The sequence below is a fragment of the Urtica dioica genome, chromosome 1, assembly GCF_054948205.1.
Source record: "Urtica dioica subsp. dioica isolate 48M chromosome 1, U.dioica_male_clone48M_v1_H2, whole genome shotgun sequence".
NCBI classification, from domain to species: domain Eukaryota; kingdom Viridiplantae; phylum Streptophyta; class Magnoliopsida; order Rosales; family Urticaceae; genus Urtica; species Urtica dioica.
Window position 1 is genome coordinate 20,686,957 of NC_142756.1, and position 8,814 is coordinate 20,695,770.

The 8,814-nt window shown below is 40.5% G+C and overlaps 1 long non-coding RNA gene across 2 annotated transcripts; it reads left to right on the plus strand.

The window, feature by feature from the left end:
- The first annotated feature begins 1,230 nt into the window (after nucleotides 1-1,230).
- On the plus strand, nucleotides 1,231-8,370 carry LOC149407751 (uncharacterized). Of its 2 annotated transcripts, none has more exons than XR_016297094.1 (3): nucleotides 1,231-1,436; nucleotides 6,939-7,062; nucleotides 8,077-8,370. It is a non-coding gene; the product is annotated as an uncharacterized LOC149407751 (long non-coding RNA). The 2 variants fall into 2 exon arrangements; XR_016297095.1 differs by lacking the exon at nucleotides 1,231-1,436 and adding an exon at nucleotides 5,043-5,491.
- Nucleotides 8,371-8,814: the final 444 nt, after the last annotated feature.

Below are 8,814 nucleotides of genomic sequence, written 5' to 3' on the forward strand. Positions count from 1 at the left end.
TTTGGTTGTGGTTTTGGTCTTGGCCGTGTAGAATGGTTCTGGCCGTGTGTTTGATCTTGATTTTTGGGACGTGATTCTGAGCTTGATGTTGTTTTTCTAGTTTGAGAATAGGAGTTAACGGTTGTTTCGTTGTTGTGCGTGTGAGTTATATATGTTGAGAGTCTAGGCTCGTTTTAGGTGGGCTGAACAGGTCTCGGGGCAGCGGCTCGGGAAGGCGAAGAGGCTGTCCGAAGGTTGGTGGAGCTGTTGCGCGAGTGACGACGGAGTGGGGCTGGTCAGCGAGGTTCATCGGCTCGGTTGGGACGAGCTGTTGGGCCGGGGACGGCAGCGACGCTGTGGCGGCTCTCAGGGGGCTGTTTATGGCAGTCTCAGCCCGGTGTTAGCGAGTCGAAATTTCCCGAGTTCCGACTCGAGTCTAAGACGTAGTGAAGTAGTTTTTCTTTTAGTTAGTTGCGAAGTTTTGATGGATTGTATGAGTGCTCGGAGTTAGTGCGTTATTATATTTTATGTATAGTGTTGTTATGTTTTATTGTTTGACAATGATTTTATTTTCCAAGTTGGTTTCGTTTGAACCGTTAAAATTAGTACGTTATTATTATCCAGAATTAGTACGTTATAATTAGTATGTTTTATAATCGACCTCGTTTTATGTAAGTAGTAAAGAAAAAAATAATTAATATGTATCATTATTAAACTCGTTGATTATTCACGTAATTATTTAGTATATTTATCTTAATTATGTATTAAAAATCGAGTTCGACTATAAGCTCGACTCTTTTAATTTTGAAAAAGAATATCAACGAGAAATGTTTTATTTACGTTCTCAAACGTTATAACTTGTCAATAAAAAGAGACAAGTCATAAAAGATTTTCTAAACCACATTTGAGAAGTGTCGGTTTGAGTTATTTTCATATAACTTACGTATTCTATAGATTGTTAGTAAGAGTTTCTTTATACGTTCTTTTCTTTTAGTTTCGACCTTCGGGAACCTATCCTAAGCAATGGGCTTTGTCCCGTCAAAAGAATAGGTGGTCGAATAGCGGGGCGTTTCTTAGCCTAGATCAGGGAAGTTGTTAAGGCCTTGTTCTTAGGCGTCGATTCTTTCCCGTCTCTGTTCTGTCATGTATTCCCTGATGTTTGTTCTGTCATGTATTCCCTGATGTTTGTTCTGTCATGTATTCTCTGTTCTGTCACTAGGAGGACGTTTTGAATACGTTCCTTATGAGCTTTCTTTTAGTAGAAGTGTGTACGTTAGTAGATCAATGGACGAGATACTGAGTATGCTCGATGTTCGATCTTTCTCTTCCATAGATACGTCCAGATTGCTATAAGGATTAGCAGGAGAAGCTTACGAGGACTGGGTTATACGTGAAGTTAAGAAGAACCCTTTTATCTGGAAGAGAAGATCTCAGGATTCGAAAGAATCGTTATCCGGGTAAGTGGATTATAGGCACCTACAATATCAAGAAATATTATATATATCTTTATATATATACATATATTGTACGTGCATTTTCTATATGCTTTCTAGTAAGCAAGAGTAAGATAAACCAAAAGACAATTCACTATCAAGATTAAGGGCTTTAAGCCGCTAACGAATTGAGAAACGGAATTATTCCGGCTAACAAAAATGGCTAGAGGTAACTAGGAACCCGAGCCTTTGCTATGTGTTTAGTTAGCCACCTTCCAGAGATCCAGTCCTAGTGAACTGGATTATGAGAGACTGAAGCTAAGACTCGTATTCAAAAGCGAGAATATTATGATAGGATCTTTGGGAGTCGCATCTCAAGATCTTATAATTCACGAGTTAATAAGCGAAAAGAATATATGTTAAGATCGGGATTAAACCCGAATTAAGCAGTCTCTCATGTTAAGTTAATTAAAGAGAAAACACAGAATGATACCGCCTCCGACATATACCCCTTGTTAGCAGGTACCTATTATGCTTCGTGCTGGTACCACATGGGGATTAGGCAGGAGACTGTGCACCCTCCTGTCTGGCGCCAATAAGACATGTGTCGTGCGGATATCATTAAGGGATCCCGAGCAGGGAATGTATTGTATGATGGGAATTGCCGGGACCTAAGCTGGCATATTCTCAAGTAAGAGGAGTTACCGGGACCTAAGCTGGTAATTCCATAGTTATGATTAAAGCAAGTATGTTTAAGATGTGAATCACCGGGACCTAAGCTGGTGAATTCTTAAGTAAGAGGAATCTCTCGGGACCTAAGCTGAGTGATTCCTAAGCAGGATGAATCTATCGGGACCTAAGCCGATTGATTCTCAAGTAAGGTGGATTTATCGGGACCTAAGCCGATACTTCCGCAAGTTATGAAAAGATATGAACTCATGTTATGTATTGCTTATGTGTTATGTGCATTGTGCATTAAATATGTAGATATCCGCTTACTGAGTCTTTCGACTCACAGTTATTATCTTGATATTGTAGATAAAGGAAAGGCTAAAGAAGACTGAGCAGAGCATCAGCGAAACCGGTAAGTAAGTAGGCGTGTGTATGTACGGCTGCCGACCTGTGGCTAAGTCAAGGGCGAATGAGTTTGTTTTGTTTTTAAAAGACGAGTCTTTTGTTTGTAAAGTTTTAAATAGTATGTTTTAAGAAAAACGAAAAATTCGCCCATATTTTTGAGACGTTTATGTAAATATTTTAAAAGTTTTTCTAGAAAATGTTTTCTGGAAGCGCTTCCACCAAAGTTTTTATGAATTTTATTTATGTCAAGTAAGATACGGAGAAATCTGCCGCGGCTCGCGGGCGATCTAAGGCTCGCGGGTCGTGACAGAATTTTTGGTATCAGAGCCCAGGTTGAGCCGTTTCTGTAGACTTGTGGTCGTACATACACTATCTTACTTACTTATAAGTCAGTTGATGTCCAAGATAGCCTTATCTATAATATCTTGTTGAGTCTTTGTGAAAGATAGTGGTTATATTAGGATAACCGTGTGCTTACCCATTCCTACTTATAGGTGAAGTAGAGATTAAGAATGGGACCTAAGAAGCAAACGCAGACGAATCTTTCACAAGAAATGACTGAGATTAGCAGGGCTCTAGATCGTCAAGCTGAAGATGGCCGTCGAAGGGATGCTCAAATAGAAGAGCAGAACAGGTTGATCACGCAACTTATTGCGCGAATGAATGAGCAGCAACCTCCACAGGGACAACAAGACCCTGAACCCCAGGCGCATCGACCAGAACAACCTGGAGGACAAGGTGAGCACGTGCCAGATATGAATAGGAATCCAGATGGTCAGAATGTACAAGCGCCACCACAGGCTCAAGCTATGGCGCCAGATGAGGTTCCGCTGTTCCAGATTCCGATAATGGCACCGACTGTCGGGGAGCCTGTATATGAGCGTTTTCGTAAGCAGAAACCACCGACTTTCGATGGAAATGCTGATCCTTCCCTTGCAGAAAATTGGATTAAAAGGATCCAACAGATCTTCACGTACATGCAACTTACAGATGCTGAGAGGGTTGCATGTGCTGTGAACCAGCTGGAACTTGAAGCTCGAAGTTGGTGGGAAGTAATCGCACTCTATGATGATGTTTCTCATATTACATGGAATCGTTTTATCAACCTATTTTATGAGAAGTACCTGGGTGAAGCTAATCTCTCGGGTAAGGTACGAGAGTTTATGGATCTTAAGCAAGGGAAGCTCTCTGTAGCTGAGTATATAGCCAAGTTTGATGAGCTTGCAAAGTTTTCGCCCTCTATGGTACCGACGGATCAGTCGCGCAAGATGAAGTTTATGCATGGACTCAATGTGGAAATTGTGCGTCAGGTTGATAGTGGCGACGTTGGGCCACGAACTTATGCGAATGCCGTTCAAAGGGCATTAAGGATTGACGGTTGGCGTATAGCACAAGTCAATCCAGCTAGCGAGTCAATGACCATCCTACAGGAATCTGTAGCGGAAGTCGAGAAGAAGAACTTCATCGACAAGAAGAAAAAGAGTTGGGATAGAAACTCCAGGTCTAGGGCGCAAGGAAATGAAGGAAGCTACAGAGGAAATCAAAGCGAGAACAAGTACAAGAGGCCAAGGGTTAATGATTTCCCTACGTGCAACAAGTGCGGCAGAAAGCACTCAGGCGAGTGTCGCATAGGAACCTCAAGCTGCTACCGGTGTGGCTTAGAAGGTCATTTTGCACGGGATTGTCACGTTTCAGAAGAGAAGATCGCTTACCTGAAGAATCAACCTAAGGCCAAAGCTCGCGTCTTTAGCATCTATGGAGAAGAAGTAAAGGAGTCATCGTCTGGAAGAACCGGTTAGATTCCTATCCTTTACTCTTCAGTTATGCATTCCTGTATGTGGGAACTATGCATGTTCGTTTGTTGTGTCCTAGTCAAGTTCTTGATCTTGGTAGATGATGGAGTAGATTCCTGGTTAGTTATATCTAACAGTTAGGAAGTGACTATCTTAAGACCAGAATCAATCTGCTGTTCATTAGGCGATGAGATGTTTAGAGGAAGTTATATCCTCTCTTCTTTTCTGAAGATGGAAAATTATTTGGAAACTCAATAGTGTGATGCAAAACGAGTACCCTGCTTTTCTTTAAGTTTCGAGGACGAAACTAACTTAAGGGGGTAGGGATTGTAAGGACAAGTTTCTGCGTCACTCGTATTTGGAGATTTGGAAGTAAATAACGAGTTTCCGTTGTTACAACTAAATTCTCGAGTGAATTATACTCCAATGGATTTATCGAATTAATTTTAAATATATTAAGGTTATGGAAATCTCGGAATAAACAAAGGAATTATCGAGTATAACTCGATTAATAAATTAATTCCGAGGAAACATTCCGGAAATTAATTTAAGAAATAAATTCTTAAGGACGAGAATTAATTCCGAGAAACCTTAAATATATTTAAATTATTCGAGAACGAACGAGAAAATTCTCGGTTCGAATCATATAATTATAATCCGTTCGGTGATGGATTTAATTAAATAATTATATGAAAAGGACGTGGTTGTAACAATTTTAAGGGACCCATTTGAAAGAAAACAAGAAAAAGAAATTGGTTTGAGAATAAAAGGATAATTGTTAAGCCTTGCCTAGTCATCACACATGTGTCACGCTTCTATCATTGCCAACCCAACACTTATCTTCATCATTTACTTTGCTATCAAGTCTCTCCAGCCGAAATAAACAAACCCACGGGAAAAAAAAAGAAAAGAAAGAAAGCACACGAGCGAGAGAAAGAAAGGAAAAAGAAGAAGGAGAGATAGCCGAGAGAGAGAGGGAAAGAGAGCGAGAGAGCGGAAGAGACCGAGAGTGAGAGAGATAGCGAGGGTGAGGGCTGAGCGAAACCAAGAAGAAGGAGGAGGAAGCTCGGCCGATCGCGAGCCACCGAGCCCTAGCGCCACCTGCGCGCGGCCGAGAAGGAGCGAGCGCCGCCGAGGACGCCGGACTGAGAGGAATCGCCGGTGAGAGGAGGAGGGATTTCATCTGGGTGATTCGATTCTTCAAGCTAGGTAAAGGGATTCTTCACCCCAATTTTAATTGAATCTGATTTAGGATCTGTTATTTGGAATTGGGGCTTTTGGTTGTGAGTTAGGATTTCGGTGATGATCCCTCTGATTATGGTGGTGTTCTTGGTTTTGGACGGGTTTGGTTGTGGTTTTGGTCTTGGCCGTGTAGAATGGTTATGGCCGTGTGTTTGATCTTGATTTTTGGGACGTGATTCTGAGCTTGATGTTGTTTTTCTAGTTTGAGAATAGGAGTTAACGGTTGTTTCGTTGTTGTGCGTGTGAGTTATATATGTTGAGAGTCTAGGCTCGTTTTAGGTGGGCTGAACAGGTCTCGGGGCAGCGGCTCGGGATGGCGAAGAGGCTGTCCGAAGGTTGGCGGAGCTGTTGCTCGAGTGACGACGGAGTGGGGCTGGTCAGCGAGGTTCATCGGCTCGGTTGGGACGAGCTGTTGGGCCGGGGACGGCAGCGACGCTGTGGCGGCTCTCAGGGGGCTGTTTATGGCAGTCTCAGCCCGGTGTTAGCGAGTCGAAATTTCCCGAGTTCCGACTCGAGTCTAAGACGTAGTGAAGTAGTTTTTCTTTTAGTTAGTTGCGAAGTTTTGATGGATTGTATGAGTGCTCGGAGTTAGTGCGTTATTATATTTTATGTATAGTGTTGTTATGTTTTATTGTTTGACAATGATTTTATTTTCCAAGTTGGTTTCGTTTGAACCGTTAAAATTAGTACGTTATTATTATCCAGAATTAGTACGTTATAATTAGTATGTTTTATAATCGAGCTCGTTTTATGTAAGTCGTTAAGAAAAAAATAATTAATATGTATCATTATTAAACTCGTTGATTATTCACGTAATTATTTAGTATATTTATCTTAATTATGTATTAAAAATCGAGTTCGACTATAAGCTCGACTCTTTTAATTTTGAAAAAGAATATCAACGAGAAATGTTTTATTTACGTTCTCAAACGTTATAACTTGTCAATAAAAAGAGACAAGTCATAAAAGATTTTCTAAACCACATTTGAGAAGTGTCGGTTTGAGTTATTTTCATATAACTTACGTATTCTATAGATTGTTAGTAAGAGTTTCTTTATACGTTCTTTTCTTTTAGTTTCGACCTTCGGGAACCTATCCTAAGCAATGGGCTTTGTTCCGTCAAAAGAATAGGTGGTCGAATAGCGGGGCGTTTCTTAGCCTAGATCAGGGAAGTTGTTAAGGCCTTGTTCTTAGGCGTCGATTCTTTCCCGTCTCTGTTCTGTCATGTATTCCCTGATGTTTGTTCTGTCATGTATTCCCTGATGTTTGTTCTGTCATGTATTCTCTGTTCTGTCACTAGGAGGACGTTTTGAATACGTTCCTTATGAGCTTTCTTTTAGTAGAAGTGTGTACGTTAGTAGATCAATGGACGAGATACTGAGTATGCTCGATGTTCGATCTTTCTCTTCCATAGATACGTCCAGATTGCTATAAGGATTAGCAGGAGAAGCTTACGAGGACTGGGTTATACGTGAAGTTAAGAAGAACCCTTTTATCTGGAAGAGAAGATCTCAGGATTCGAAAGAATCGTTATCCGGGTAAGTGGATTATAGGCACCTACAATATCAAGAAATATTATATATATCTTTATATATATACATATATTGTACGTGCATTTTCTATATGCTTTCTAGTAAGCAAGAGTAAGATAAACCAAAAGACAATTCACTATCAAGATTAAGGGCTTTAAGCCGCTAACGAATTGAGAAACGGAATTATTCCGGCTAACAAAAATGGCTAGAGGTAACTAGGAACCCGAGCCTTTGCTATGTGTTTAGTTAGCCACCTTCCAGAGATCCAGTCCTAGTGAACTGGATTATGAGAGACTGAAGCTAAGACTCGTATTCAAAAGCGAGAATATTATGATAGGATCTTTGTGAGTCGCATCTCAAGATCTTATAATTCACGAGTTAATAAGCGAAAAGAATATATGTTAAGATCGGGATTAAACCCGAATTAAGCAGTCTCTCATGTTAAGTTAATTAAAGAGAAAACACAGAATGATACCGCCTCCGACATATACCCCTTGTTAGCAGGTACCTATTATGCTTCGTGCTGGTACCACATGGGGATTAGGCAGGAGACTGTGCACCCTCCTGTCTGGCGCCAATAAGACATGTGTCGTGCGGATATCATTAAGGGATCCCGAGCAGGAAATGTATTGTATGATGGGAATTGCCGGGACCTAAGCTGGCATATTCTCAAGTAAGAGGAGTTACCGGGACCTAAGCTGGTAATTCCATAGTTATGATTAAAGCAAGTATGTTTAAGATGTGAATCACCGGGACCTAAGCTGGTGAATTCTTAAGTAAGAGGAATCTCTCGGGACCTAAGCTGAGTGATTCCTAAGCAGGATGAATCTATCGGGACCTAAGCCGATTGATTCTCAAGTAAGGTGGATTTATCGGGACCTAAGCCGATACTTCCGCAAGTTATGAAAAGATATGAACTCATGTTATGTATTGCTTATGTGTTATGTGCATTGTGCATTAGATATGTAGATATCCGCTTACTGAGTCTTTCGACTCACAGTTATTATCTTGATATTGTAGATAAAGGAAAGGCTAAAGAAGACTGAGCAGAGCATCAGCGAAACCGGTAAGTAAGTAGGCGTGTGTATGTACGGCTGCCGACCTGTGGCTAAGTCAAGGGCGAATGAGTTTGTTTTGTTTTTAAAAGACGAGTCTTTTGTTTGTAAAGTTTTAAATAGTATGTTTTAAGAAAAACGAAAAATTCGCCCATATTTTTGAGACGTTTATGTAAATATTTTAAAAGTTTTTCTAGAAAATGTTTTCTGGAAGCGCTTCCACCAAAGTTTTTATGAATTTTATTTATGTCAAGTAAGATACGGAGAAATCTGCCGCGGCTCGCGGGTCGTGACAGTGACCTCATGGACCCAAATGAACAAAGCTTGAGCTAAACACTTGGACTCAAAGGTTCACAAACCTTTTCCAAGTTTAGCTTAATGCCAACTGACTCCACTAAAGAGTTGACACTAAAAATCTCTCGGTTCAAATGAATTTATTTTCTACTCAAGAATTCAACCTAATTATGATGAGCGAATCCACTGAATATTATCTATGTTTACTCTTCATGAATATCATCAGCTAGTCGGGATTTACTAAATTACAATTTTACCCTTCTAGCTGTTATTTCCTCAACTCCTTTGTCGCTTGTGAATAAGTTAGAAACAATGTATTTACGAGGAGCTAACAAGTCACATTCTTTCATCCAAAAGAGTCAGGACTCAATTTGGACACTGGCCAGATCATTTATTCACACTCTAAGGA